This window comes from Oryctolagus cuniculus, chromosome 10 (genome assembly GCF_051225735.1).
Source record: "Oryctolagus cuniculus isolate XC-2025 breed Fujian yellow rabbit chromosome 10, ASM5122573v1, whole genome shotgun sequence".
Taxonomy (NCBI): Eukaryota; Metazoa; Chordata; class Mammalia; order Lagomorpha; family Leporidae; genus Oryctolagus; species Oryctolagus cuniculus.
In genome coordinates, this window is record NC_142876.1 from 50,600,012 (window position 1) to 50,612,987 (window position 12,976).

Here is a 12,976-nt window from a genome sequence, read left to right on the forward strand (position 1 = left end):
ACCCATGTGGAAACCCAGATGGAGTTCCAAGCTACTAGTTTCAGCCTGGCCAGTCTTAGCCACTGCAGCCATTTGGAGAGTGAACCAACAGATGGAAGATCTCTTTCTGTGTGTCTCTCCTTCTCTCTCTGTAACTCTGCCTTTCAAATAAATAGTAAATTAATTGTTTATTTTTAAAAGATGGAAGTTAACATGGCATTATGAAGAATCAAAATTAGAAATGACTCTAGGTCAGGCATTTGGTACAGCAGTTAAGACAACAGCTGACAATCCCAGATGCCATATCACAGCAGTTAAGAAATTATTTTTGGGGGCCGGCACCGTGGCTCGCTTGGTTAATCCTCTGCCTGTGGCTCTGGCATCCCATATGGGCACTGGGTTCTAGTCCTGGTTACTCCTCTCCCAGTCCCTGCACCCAAGCACCTGGGCCTTCCTCCACTGCACTCCCTGGCCACAGCAGAGGGCTGGCCTGGAAGAGGGGCAACCGGGACAGAATCCGGCGCCCCGACCGGGACTAGAACCCGGTGTGCCGGCGCTGCAAGGCGGAGGATTAGCCTAGTGAGCCGCGGCGCCGGCCAATAAATCTTATTTTAAGGTTAATTTTATTAAAAGTAGATTTGAAATTTTCCACATTTTTTGAATAACTTAGAGTTATGTTGCAAGGGGTCAGTGTTGGCAATAACTCACGTGCAGAAAAACCCGAGGGTGTTAATGACCATAAGCTCAACGTGAGCTCATTGTGCAACATAGTTGTTTAGGCACTAATGAGTTCTCACTTTCATTAATCTGTTTCAGGTGCTAGCACAGGCAACATAAGTGTCCTCCTGTAGTCTGCATTGGTTGGAAACCAGGCCCACAGATGAAGTGAAACACTGCCCCTTGCTTTTCTCTTTTACAGCAATAGTCATACCTGCAATTCATTCATTTGTACAAGAGTTTGTTTAACTCCTGCTCTCTCTGCTGGCTTGTAAGCTCCCTGAGGGCAGGAAATATACTTTTATTGTTTATTGCTTTCTCTCTAGGATCTAGTGTTGGCACACATAAAAACTTTAATTTGAGGTTTCGAGTGTTGTCAGTTCCACTAACCTCATTTATTTGTTCTATTTAACACTTCATGTCTATCTGTGCCAGGCAGAGACAAAGTCCTCTAGAGATAGATATTGACTCATTAATCTTCATTACCACCCTGTGAGGGAGATAATGAGAGTGCTGAGATACAAGAAGATTAAAAAAAATGTGTCCAAGCCAATAGGTGTTGGGAGCTGAAAATTTGAACCTAGGTACTCGATGCTGTGCTGACTCTCAGAAAACTCTTCAAAAGAGTTCACCTCTACGAAAAGGATGTGACCAGAAAATGGAGTGAGTCCTAGAAACATCAGATTTGAAATGTTTGAAAAAAATGAACCTATTAGGCTAAAAGCAAAACAAAAACGGAGGTAAGAATATCACTTGACTTCAAATGTAGAAGATTTCCCACTTAAAACACCAATGACTGAATTTTTAAAAATTTTTAAATGCCACATAACAATTGTACATATTTATATGATGCAGTGATGTTTCAATGAATGTAAACAAGGGGTAATTATCAAATCAAGGTAATTGTTATATCTATTACTCCAAACACTCATCATTTCTTTCTGTTAGGAATATTCAAAATCCCTCTACTGGCTATTTTGAAATACATATTTAGTTCTTGCCAACTGTAGTTATCCTATCATACTAGAGAATATTATAAGTTATTCCTTCTTTTATTTGAGAGGTAGACAAGAAAGACAGATAGAGATGGAGAAAGTGCACTCCCAGGATGCCACATATTGGCTAGGGTGGGCCAAGGTCAGAGCCAGGAGCCAGAATCATGATCCAGGGGACCCACGTGGCTAGCAGGAACTCAATTCTAGAGCCATCACCATGAGTTCACAACAGCTGCATTGGTAGGAGCCAGAACGTGGACATCTTAACTACTAAGATAAATGCTGGCTCTCTATATTTCACATCCTTAGTACATTCTATCATTATGAAGATTCTGTGGTGATTGGTGCTAATATCATTAAAGTATTCCCCATTTTTCATCCTGAAAAAATATGGACTTTTTCCAGAATACTCCAACAGTTAGTGGCAGAGTTGTGACTTTTGCTTTGTTTCAAACTCTGAGTGATTTCATTTGTTCGGCATTGTTGCTGAATGCGGAGCTAAGACAAATGGGTAGAAATTCCTAAAAGAAAGAGCCATCTCCAAATAAATCACCATATGTGATTATTCATTTCAAAACTGATTTAAAGAATGAGCTGCCTGAGTCAATCACAAAATGTCTGACCATGAGAAACTGTCTTGGACTAAACTTGCATGGGGCAAGGGCTTTACCTAGGGGCCTCCTGCACCAGAACGGACTTGGGTTATTACCTTTGAGTGTCTCAAAATGTGAAACATACATTGTTGGTGATAAGTGATCCATTAGCAAGTCATGAAATTATTTTGGGTAATACATGAACATAGCATATCAGATGGATATAGCGTATCACTGACCTAGTTAATGAGACTTCCACTCCCTTTTCAATCCTTCCGCTACTGCCTAGGGGAAAGCTTCAGTTTTGGTGCTATAGTAGGATTCAACCACGCTAATCCACCTTTGAAACAAGAGAGCAGTCTTCAAGAGGCAGTAATATCCAGTTAATTAGATCCAATACTATATCTACTTTCATTGAATTTTTTCCAATTTTGGTTTTCAATTTTACCAGGGTATTTCAAACGTTCTAGGAAAGTAGAATTAAAAAATGTTTGTTCTGTGCAAAATTTTGAAGTGCATGCATATTTTTATAACATGCATTTTCCTTGAAAGTTTTTCATGCTCTCATAGTAATGCTACAGTATTTTTCATATAAATCTAGGTAAGTACATTTCTTTCAGGATTTAAGAGTTTCTAACATTTTCATAAATGCTCCCAAAAACTCATGCTAAAACAGTAAGAATAAATCATGTGAAACTTGATATCATTTGGACAAGTAGTTTGTTTTTCAGGGAAGCAGTGTTTGAGATGTATGTGTCACAGCCTAACTTACTATAACATTATTTTCACCTGGATTCCATGGATGATATAGTTACCTACTTGCCCCAAGTCAGTGACTTTTATTATTCACACATCACAATATGTTTCTTGAAAGTGAAAGAATATGATTCTAGATGCTGGAAGCTCTTAATTTCTAGTTATAGTTGAGGAACTTCCTATTCTACTTGATATGAAAAGCAATTACAGTATCCCAATAAAACAAAGTTGGATTTGATAGGATTTGGCTTGTCAGTGCTCCTTTGTAGGAGAAAATAATTAGGCTTAACCAAATCTATTTGCTCCAAATGGTTTTTCTGATGCCATTTTGAAAATTTATAGCCTACAAACTCATTCTTGATTATATCAATGCCTGACACATCTGGTTTACATAACAACTAGCCATTGGCCATTCATCACTTCTTTTTTGACTTGATTACACATGTCAAAATAAGTAAAATTATCTATAGGAAAGAAACAAAAGTCAATAAAAAAATAGAGAGAATGGGTGCATTCTGCAATGTGTGATTATACCTTACACATGTAGTCTGTAGACCTATAAAGTAGGACATGCACATGGTCAGTGAATACCTAATCAGATTCATTAAAAGAGAGCTTGCCATCTCATAATGTTAGTCAAATGCTGTTTGACCAATTTGCCTCAAACAGTGAATGGGGCAAACTGAAGTCAGCTAGTCTTAAATCTAAGGGAAGGAATATTCTAGAACTAGAGGGTTTTTTTTTTTTTTTTTTGACAGGCAGAGTGGACAGTGAGAGAGAGAGACAGAGAGAGAAAGGTCTTCCTTTGCCGTTGGTTCACCCTCCAATGGCCACCGCTGCAGCCTGCGCACCGCGCTGATCCGATGGCAGGAGCCAGGATCCAGGTGCTTTTCCTGGTCTCCCATGGGGTGCAGGGCCCAAGCACCTGGGCCATCCTCCACTGCACTCCCTGGCCATAGCAGAGAGCTAGCCTGGAAGAGGGGCAACCGGGACAGAATCTGGCACCCCAACCGGGACTAGAACCCGGTGTGCCGGCGCCGCAAGGTGGAGGATTAGCCTATTGAGCCACGGCGCCGGCCCTAGAACTAGAGGGTTTTATTTTTAACTTCTCAGCTTTGTTAGGTTTAATCCATTTATCTTGAACAAACATATTTTAATGCTATTGCCCCTGAAATAATATCAAGAGCAGATTTGAAAAAGGCAAGCTCTAGTTTATTGTGGCTTTGGAGGAAAGCAAGGACCAGAAGCTCTCCAGAAATTCCTGTCATTGAGTGATCAGTAGGTGCTGAAGAGGGCATCACTCTGATTCATTGTGTTCCAGGCACCAAAATGCTGCACCTTATTAACTTGCCACAAATTGTCATAAGAAGGAAAAATTGATTTTTCCTCAGAAAAAAATCCTAAATTTATAAATTTCCACCTAGTTTTAAGAAGAAAATGTCATATTCCATTAGTTAAGTGATTAGACTTGATTAGCCTGGATCTATATATTTGGAAATGCGAGATACACACACACACACACACACATACATACATATGTACATACATACTGTGGGATTTCTACTGAAACTTTCATGATACAAGGCTCATTTTCAATTATTGTTTTTTCATCTCTGAGAAGAATATAAAATATCTTCTTTTTCACATATGTTATTCCTGACATAAATGAATTCTACTGAAGGCATTTGTTTTAGAACTGAACTAATATTAATAGAATTCTGGGTTCTAGCAAATCATTAATTAGTTGATAATTGATATAGATTTGTTTCAGAAATCTCACAGGTTAATTACTACTGGGCTCTTTTTAATAATTGAACATCACAAAATGTGTTTTTATATCCGTTGCCTTTTCCTAACATGTCCCCAGTTTCAGACAGAACTGAGAAACCTGATACAATCACATAGCAGCTCCTCATCTTCATCCTGTTTATGTTGTATTGGAAAATTAGGCTTTTCATTCCTTGGAAACAGAAGCTTACAGTCTAGAATTATAACAAAGGGACCATGTTCTTTCTGTTTGTTTATTTGTTTTGCAGACACTCTCAGCAGATAATGTTAAACTACAAGGCATACATTTGTATAGGCGTACATTAATAGCAACAGAAAATACAATAGTGTTTATTTTATATTTAAAAAATATTAAATTGACTTAAAAGTGAGCAGGTAAACACCTCAAAACATAACAAGTAGCTGCTTTTGGTGTGAAGATTAAAATTCAGTTCACCTGCTCTGCCCATTCTCTGTATCTCTGAAAGATTCCTAGTTTCAAGAGGAGATAGGTTACTAAAAGCTTAATCCAACTATATTTTGTTTGTAACAATGAAGTTGGGAGATACTAATTAGAATCAAATAACCCTTTATATTAATTTCAGCTCATATACCTGCCTGGATAACCAAGATTTTTGAGAAAAACACAGAAAGACTCAAATATACGTTAGATTTTTTGATGTTTCTACTTATGTTATTTTGAAATATTGGAAAATTTTCCAGGAAAAAAAATTCGAAGATGGTTCTCAGTAATATATTTTATAGAATCACAATATAACTCCAATAAGCCCTAGAGAAACATTCTCATTTATATTTTTTAGTAGAAATCAATGATTCTTTTTTTCCATGAGGATGAGATAATAGATACATGCTACATTTATAAACTATTAGCTCAGTTCTAAAAAGGAAATAAATAAACTCACAGCTGCTTCCAAGACAGTGTATTATTAGATCTTAATATTTAACTTAGTTTGCTCACCAAAATTGATTTTCTGTTGCTGCTGTTATGACCGCTTCCAGGTGGTTGTCTACCTTAAAGAAATACATAATTAAATTACTTCAGGAATGTTCTATACTAAATTACATTTGCTACTTTTATTTTTATTTTGAAGTGCCCCAAACTGAATCATTTCATTTGGCCTCTGAAAACAATAGCATGGTTTCTCTTTGCCATACCTCTCATTTCTCAAATTATAAGTCAACAGAGAAAGCAATGTGATGATTTTTCAAGGGAGATGTCTCTTGCACAAATGTTCTCCTACACAAATTGTTCAATGCAAGCCTGGCCACTTTTTCACTGAGAACAACACATTCCTGCCTTCAACATTCAGTCCTCCCCATTTTCAGTAGAGTCCTTCCTTATGCCAGAAATATTGTCCTATGAACCAGAAGGGACAAGCTTTATCAAAGAGTAATTTAACATTATGTTTCTTTTACTGATTTTTGACAGATCTTTACTCAGACTTAAGGTGAACATTCCAAAACGCAGTAGTGCCTCAAATATTTCAAATCTCTGAGGCTTGTGCTATGATCCTTCATACAGGATTCTTTTACTATACCAAATCTCTTAAACTAGCTCAACTTAGAATTCATGTATGACTTACCTTTGAATCTTCTCTCAGTTCCTGTGTGCTTCTTAAAGCTGAGAGTCTTTTTGTGATATGCATTTCTAAACCACTGTGTACCCTGATTCTGTTCCTCCATAGAAGAAAATATTCCACTGATGAAGTTGAAATTCCAGGAATGATGTGATCAAGTATACTGCAGTTTCTTATATTCTTTACTTTTGTTTAGTTTACGTTCTATATTTTGTCCATTTTGGTATTTACCACATACACTTTCTCCATCAAGACTGGCCTAGTTCACAGTACCGTTAATCTAAAAGCTGTGCTTTCAGGGACCCCAAGAGGATCAGACTCCTATTGGCAAGAAACTCTTTTCCCTACCCCCTCACTGCCCAACTTCTTCAATGAGGTCTCGAAAGCCTTGTAGCAAATGATAAGTGTTTTATCAGTGCACAATGAATGTTCTTATAAAGAATTACAAATATCACAAAAATTACATGTCACTTTATATGTAGATTTTAATAGGAGACAAGGTGTAAGAGCATAGAACACATATTACTTCAGAAAAACTAGCGTTATATGGGCAAAGGGGAAATAGAGGATTTAATTCACATCTTGCTTCTTTTTTTTGCTCACAGTCCTTCTACCTTTGATTACCCTAAAAAGAACAGTACTTGTCATATAGCTTTCTTTTTTTTAAAGTATTTTTATTTATTTATTTGAGAGGTAGGGTTACAGACAGTGAGAGGGAGAGACAGAGAGAAAGGTCTTCCTTCCATTGGTTCACTCCCCAGATGGCCGCAACAGCCGGAACTGCGCCGATCCAAAAGCCAGGAGCCAGATGCTTCTTTCTGGTCTCCCACATGGGTGCAGGGGCCCAAGCACTTGGGCGGTCTTCCACTGCTTTCCCAGGCCATAGCAGAAAGCTGGATTGGAAGAGAGGCAGCCGGGACTAGAACCGGTGCCCATATGGGATGCCGGCACCTCTACTGCTCCAGGGGGAAGGCCCCCTCCCCCTTTTTTAAAGTTTTTTTTGGTCATACAGCTTTCTATTCTACCTCCTTGAAATCTTTATTCCCCTCTTTGGTAGCTAATTCTTAAGAACCTGTAGAAATTTGTGTTTCAGTGTGGGTGCAAACTGTTGAAATCTTTACTTCTACTAAATTGATCTTCTGTATATAAAGAGAATTGAAAATGAATCGATGCGAATGGAATGGGAGAGGGAGCGAGAGATGGGAGGGTTGCAGGTGGGAGGGAAATTATGGGGGTGGAAGCTATTGTAATCCATAAACTGTACTTTGAAAATTTATATTTCTTAAATAACAGTTAAAAAAAAAAAGAACCTGTAGAAAGGCTTTGATACTGGACTATCTATGTTCTATTGTAATTTAGGGGCCATCTTGCTTTCTGTAACATGCTGTTACTAATGTCATCCCTAGGAGTGCAACATACAGCCTTAAATAATTTAGATGTCAAAGGCAAAAGATCATTTTACAGCCAGCGCCACGGCTCACTTGGCTAACCCTCTGCCTGCGGTGCCAGCACCCAGGTTCTAGTCCTGTTTGGGGCGCCAGATTCTGTCCCGGTTGCTCCTCTTCCAGTCCAGCTCTCTGCTGTGGCCCGGGAAGGCAGTGGAGGATGGCCCAAGTGCTTGGGCCCTGTACCTGCATGGGAGACCAGGAGGAAGCACCTGGCTCCTGGCTTCGGATTGGCACAGTGCCAGCCATAGCAGCCATTTGGGGGGTGAACCAATGGAAAAAAGGAAGACCTTTCTCTCTGTCTCTCTCTCTCTCACTGTCTAACTCTGTCAAAAAAAATTAAAAAATAAAAAAAAGATAATTTTACATTGGGTTCTAACATAAGTATGCCTCAAAGACATACTATAATCTATAAATCTTAATATACCAATTACTATTGCTAATGCTATACGATATAATTAACAATTATTAAATCTCAACAGCATAAAAGTTTTAGAAGTATCCACTTAATTATCTGAGTGTATGCCTTATTCATTTTAAATCTATCATTCTGAAACAGTATTAATAGCATGTGAACCACTTTTTCATCAAAATTTTATTTTTATTTTTATACTTATCACCTTATAATCAATTATAAAAACTCAAGCAATGTTTTGGTAGTATTTGGGTTCTTTTTAAAACCAGGTTTATTTATTTATTTAATTTATTTAAAAGATGGAGTGACATCCATGGTGGGGGAGGCCGGTAAGAGAGAGAAAGAAATATATCTTCCATCTTCTGGTTCATTCCTCAAATGGCCACAAGAGCAAGGGGTGGGCCAGGACAAAGCCAGGAACCCAGAACCCACTTGAGTGACAGGGACCTAAGTACATGAGCTATCATCCGTTGCGTCTCAGGCACATTAGGTGGGAGTTGGATCAAATGCAGTGTAGCCAGGATGCAATCCCAGGGACTCCAATACAGGATGCCGGTGTCCTAAGGGGTGGCTTAACCTGCTGCCACAACATCTATCCTTATTTATGTACCTTAAGAGCTAGTTAGGGCCGGCGCCGTGGCTCAATAGGCTAATCCTCCACCTTGCGGCGCCGGCACACCGGGTTCTAGTCCCGGTCAGGGCGCCGGATTCTGTCCCGGTTGCCCCTCTTCCAGGCCAGCTCTCTGCTATGGCCAGGGAGTGCAGTGGAGGATGGCCCAGGTGCTTGGGCCCTGCACCCCATGGGAGACCAGGAAAAGCACCTGGCTCCTGGCTCCTGCCATCGGATCAGCGCGGTGCGCCGGCTGCAGCGGCGGCCATTGGAGGGTGAACCAACGGCAAAAGGAAGACCTTTCTCTCTGTCCCTCTCTCACTGTCCACTCTGCCTGTCAAAAAAAAAAAAAAAAAAAAAAAAAAAAAAAAAAAAAGAGCTAGTTAGATCATCCTAGGCTGAAGTTAGCAAGTTACGACCTGTGCATCAGATCTAGATGATGCCTCTGGACCAGAACATTGCCATACCCATTCAATTGTGCATTGTCTGTGGCTGTGCTGGCACTGAGATTTGAGAAATTGTGACAAAGGCCATATGGTCACAATGCTAAAAGTATCTATTATTTGGCCTTTTACAGAAAAAAAAAACTGGCCAGCTGCTACTGTAGATGATTAAAATGTCCATGATTTGAAAGTTCTTTAGGGAGTATGGGATGATGACCTATCTGGCTTCTTCAAGATGAGCAGGGGTGAAGTAGGGAACAGCGGTCAAGACAGGGTTCTAGCAGGTGGCCTCTTGATGTGGATGCAGTGCCAGCTTGCAGAAACTGCTTCCATCCAAGGTTTCATGTGCATGGCCATCTAGAATTTCACTGTTTCAAGTCTGGAGAAAACTAATCTAACAAATAGATTAGATTCACATGATCTAAAACAAAGGACAGAGTCATTATTACAGGACCTAACAAAGCTGCTGTCTAAACCACAAGGAAGTTTTCCAGTTGAGAGAGAAATAGAGACTGACAGGAGAGGCTTAACAATAATCATGTGGGATTTAAAGCCTGCCAGGGACGAGGCCCAGACCGACCTATCTCTTCACATGGGATGCTGGAAGAGGAGTCCCAAGGAAGGTGTGAACCTCCTTAGGGAAGGCACCCTGTTGACTTCCATTTCCCAACTGGCCTGAATAGAAGACAAGTGGCATCGCATCTCTAAAAGAAAATGTACTGTTCTTCCTGCAACATTACTGATCCTACTTGGCCATCCCCCAACAGTGGTGGTTACTTTGGAAGCTGAGCAGAGTGTAGGGCCTTTTCAGCTTAGAGCCAACAGGGTGTGTGGCTCTGACCAAGGAGTCCTTAAACACCCAGGGCAGTTCCATTTTTTCAATGACCCAGCTCTTGGCTGGCAGAGCTGCCAGGGCTCTTCATAAGTTGACTTCTGTGTCCATCTGAAGCCCTAGCTTTTCACATCAAAACCAATGCCATTTGCAGTGGACTAGCCTGTTGGGTCTCCTTGATGGAAGATCACTGTGTAAAGCAGCTATTAATTGGCCTACAACCAATCTTCACATTGCTCCTGCTGCCTAGCTTGCTCTTCTTTCTCTTGGTCTCTGTTAAAACAGACCAGAAGAAATCTTTAAGAGGATGCAAATCAAAGGGGTTCTCAGTCTCATCCCTAATCTTCGGTGGCCTAAACTAGAAATCTATAGTCAAAAACATGTTCTGATAGTGGGTATTTTTTTTTCCTTTTTTGGTGAGGTAGACAGTGTCCATGAAGAAAACTGTGACCACACTTTAACATCATAGATTTAGACCACCCTATGCAATCTTTCTATAAATCTTGAAGTCATTAATAAAACTTTCTCTCCCTTCATTTGGTTTGAAAAGGGAGGTTTTGAATGTTTTCTGTGCCCATGGCAAAGTAAATCTAGCTGTGAAATAAAAATGTAAGCTCTCATTTTGGCTAGGCTATTTGTTCCTCTATACAGCCAGGCTATTACAGAAAAATGTTAGCTATCCCTTTTATAAGGTCTAAAAATCAAACTCTACATCCCAATGGAGAGTCCTTCAGAATAGAATCAGTTTCCCATCTTGAGGGAATAGAGAAATGAGGGAACAAGTGAGGCTTCCCAGATTGCTTACTGTCAATAACTTAATATCAAATGAAAACTTAGCAAGCAATTTTAACTGTTAAAAAATAACTAGGCCAGCACCGCGGCTCAATAGGCTAATCCTCCACCTTGCGGCACCAGCACACCGGGTTCTAGTCCCGGTCAGGGTGCCAGATTTCGTCCCAGTTGGTCCTCTTCCGGTCCAGCTCTCTGCTGTGGCCTGGGAAGGCAGTGGAGGATGGCCCAAGTGCTTGGGCCCTGTACCCTATGGGAGACCAGGAGAAGCACCTGGCTCATGACTTCGGATCGGCATGGTGCGCCGGCCGCAGCGGCCATTGTGGGGTGAACCAACGGAAAAGGAAGACCTTTCTCTCTGTCTCTGTCTCTCACTGTCCACTCTGCCTGTCAATAAATAAATAATAATAACTTATACAGGGCTGGTGCTGTGGCACAGTGGGTTAAAGCCCCCAGCCTTTGGCACTGGCAACCCATATGGGTGCCGGTTCAAGTCCTGGATGCTCCTCTTCGGATCCAGCTCTCCGCTATGGCCTGGGAAAGCAGTAGAAGATGGCCCAAGTCCTTGAGCCCCTGCACTTCCATGGGAGACCTGGAGGAAGCTCCCTGGCTCCTGGCTTTGGATCAGCTCAGCTCTGGCCATTGCAGTCATTTGGGGACCGAACCAGCAAAATGAAAGACCTCTCTCTCTCTCGCTTGCTCTACCTTTCTCTGTAACTATGTCTTTGAAATCAATAAAATAAATTTTAAAAAACTTACAAAACATTTCCCAAAAGGTCCAATGCCTTCTATAAATTTTAATAGTACCATGCATTTGTAAACATCGCTTAATATCTAACACAAGTGAAACTTGTTTGACCAGCAAACCCAAGCACAAACATGCCAATGACTTAAATATTTTTAGTCATTGTACCATACTCCTAACAGAAGTTAGGGTCTATTCTTTTAGGGGAGGAAATGTGAGGAGTCAGATGGCTTAATAAGCAGTCAGAGTGGTCCTGGTGGAAATTTAGGGTGCAAAATGCTTGCTTTCCCCAAAAGTTACTTTTAGTAAGTTCAAAAGTACTTGCCCTATTTCTTAGGAATTTTCAATTTTACCAAGAGACTAACAAGGGTGTGGCAATTCCATCCTTCTGAGTTCAATTTACTGTAAAAATAAATTAGCTATCTCACCCCTTGGCAAATAGCATGACAGAGTAGGTCTTTTGGTGCGTTTTGACCTTGTCTTGTAACTGAATGTCAGCCTGCTTGTCAAGGTTTTTCTTCCCCCAAATTGTGCTTAAAAACCTCAGTACCACCAACCCCTTCAGGTTTTTTCTTCTCTTGGAGCCCCCTCCAGGCCACTCTGGTTGGAGGTTTCAGATTTAAATAAATGTTGCTTTTAAATACAAAAAAAAAAAAACAAAAAAAAAACAAAAACCACGAGAGAGAGAGAGAGAGAGAGAGCGAGAAGGAAGAAAGTTCTTTAGTAACTCTTCAAGTTATTTTTCTATTATGAAAGAAACAATAGAAGTTGTACCTTCAGAAAAATATATCCCCAAAACAAATTTTTACCTAGTCCACTATAATGCTATAGAAACAGAATAGCCCATGGAAAGATGCAATTACTTTATTAGATTTGAGTCTTCTGAAAGCCACTTCCTAATATCTCAGGTAAATTATTTGGTGACTACTTTTTTCTTTTTTAAAATGTAATTATGAAACTACAAAGCAAGACAGTATAACAATTTCATATTTTCACAAATGTATGTGACCAAAACACATAAAAGTGAAATAAAATACAAAAAGAAGGCAATATATATAATCTTATCAAAAGTAAGATTAACACTACTAAGGACTAGATACAAAACAGAAACAAAATGCAAGACTCATTCATAACAAAAGTAATTAGTAAACTAGTATAGAGGAAGGCTATTTAATGAAATAATGATCTATCACAAACATTCCACTTCATAGTTAAACTTCAGAAGTATTCTAGTGAGAGGCAAGAAGACAAAGGTTTCTCTTTTATTCAGTTCTATTAAACATTGCAATACA

At 39.8% G+C, this 12,976-nt stretch overlaps 1 long non-coding RNA gene across 1 annotated transcript in view; it reads right to left on the reverse strand.

The window, feature by feature from the left end:
• The window catches only part of LOC103349313 (uncharacterized), a 48,767-nt gene that overhangs the window by 1,169 nt on the left and 34,622 nt on the right, over positions 1-12,976 (reverse strand). The window contains exon 3 of the long non-coding RNA XR_016214079.1: positions 5,787-5,839. This is a non-coding gene — a long non-coding RNA (uncharacterized LOC103349313). The remainder of the gene's footprint in view (positions 1-5,786; positions 5,840-12,976) is intronic.